Here is a 1,982-nt window from a genome sequence, read left to right as displayed (position 1 = left end):
TTCGAAATAACTAGCGCTATTCTGAAATAACTTAGTCTGCATCTATACAGCAGGCAGTTATTTTGAAAGTGTCAAAATACTGTCAAGCTGGAGGCCTTCTTACTCCAACTCCTGTAACCCTCATTGTACAAGGAGTAAGGGAAGTCGGAGGAAGAGTGCTCTGTTTTGAAATAAGTGCTGTTTTGTAGATGCTTCTTATTTTGAAATAAGATACGCAATTGACATAGCACAATTTGTGTAGCTTATTTCGAGTTAAGCCCTGCAGTGTAGATGAACCCTGAGGGTGGGACACTGGCCAGCAGAAAGCGCTCTGAGGCTGAAGAGTTAATTCAGTGCTAAAACTTTTGTCATTCTGGGGGTGTTTTTTCCACACCCCTGAGTGACAAAAGTTTTAGCAAAAAAGTGCCAGTGTTGACATAGCTTTAGGGCTTCTATACTTACAGCGCTGCACCAGTGCAGCTGCACGTTGTAATGCATGGCTACTTATGCCAGTGGGAGGAATTCTCCCATTGGTGCAGATACTCTGTCTCCCTGAGGGGCAGTAGCTATGATAGGAGAAGTCCCCTCCCTTGATAGCACTGTCCACACGGGGTTAGGTCAGTATCTCTACATTGCTCGGGGCAAGGTGTAGATTTTCTGTACCCTGAGAAATGCAGTTATACCGGCATAAGTTTGCAGTGTAGATCAGGACTTAGTACCATTCCCAGATCTGAAGAACTCCGTGTAGCTCCACAGCTCATTTCTCTCCCCAACAGAAGTTGGTCCAATGAAAGATCTTACCTTATCCACTTTGTCTCTTGCTGCCTCTGGCTATGTCTACACTGACACTTTCATCATTAAAACTTTTGTCACGTAGGAGTGTGAAGCTCCCCCCACCGACAAAATTTTTAATGACAAAAAGTGCTGGTATGGACACCCCTTCATCAGCAGGAGAGCATCTCCGACTGACAAAGTTACTGCCCCTCATTGGACTACACGGCACACCTCACAATGGGGCAGCTACAGCTGCACAGCCGCACTGTTGTAAGAGGTGCTGCGTAGACATAGCCTAAATCTATATTAGAGACCTTGCAGTGGCACAGTATCAATGCAGCTGTGCTGCTGTAAGCTCTCTCATATAGCCACTCTGTGCCGTGGGATGAGAGGTCTCATAAGAACGGCCGTACTGGGTCAAACCAAAGGTCCATCCAGCCCAGTATCCTGTCTGCCAACAGTGGCCAATGCCACAGCCCCAGAGGGAGTGAACAGAACAGGTAATCCTTTCCAGTCACCACATCCCTGTGCACACTCCCACTTACGCTGTTTTCATACCCCTGAGCAACACACCCTCTATTTTTTCCATCCATGTGTGGAACAAATTTTGTTGTAGGTACCAAGGTATGTGTGGATATGCCCCATCAAGGGAAACACATGTTGCCAGCTGTGGGTGCTCTGCTAATCATCTGGGCAGCATGTGAATCTTTCCTGGGTGGCAGCCCAGGCACTCAGCTCGCAAGGAAAACTGCCTGAGCCACAGAAGTTTTGCCAAGTAATTGGTAGCCCAGACATGGCCTTCACGTATACAAGGGGGCGATGCAGAGGCCGCCAGGCCCCAGGGGAGGATTTTACAAGTGACTGTGGAGCAGGAGGGGGAAGGATACTGAGCGCCCCAGGTCCTGAGCTCACTGACCGGGCAGCAGAGCTGAAGGCAGCGAAGTTACTGTGGGAGTCCGGGCTGTGGCCACATCCAGCGGCCGCGCGCTTTGCAGCAGAGTTGCACCAAGCAGCCCCGGGGGTGTTTGGGGCCGGGGGACGGAACTGGCCCGAAAATGGCACCTCGCGCCCGCCAGCCGCGGAGGAACCGCTGAGCGCTCCTAGCTCCCAGCGCTCCTCGCTCAGCCCGGCCCCCCGGGCAGTGCTGCGCCGCCTCCCCCGCCGGAGGGACCCCGAGAGCCGGCGGGCAGCAGGAGCTGGGGCGGGGCCGGAGCGAGCGGCCGGGCTGG

Source organism: Pelodiscus sinensis, chromosome 20 (assembly GCF_052426305.1).
Source record: "Pelodiscus sinensis isolate ZL-2025 chromosome 20, ASM5242630v1, whole genome shotgun sequence".
In the NCBI taxonomy this organism is placed as follows: domain Eukaryota; kingdom Metazoa; phylum Chordata; order Testudines; family Trionychidae; genus Pelodiscus; species Pelodiscus sinensis.
The sequence above is the reverse complement of the archived record's forward strand: the minus strand, read 5'-3'. Positions refer to the sequence as shown.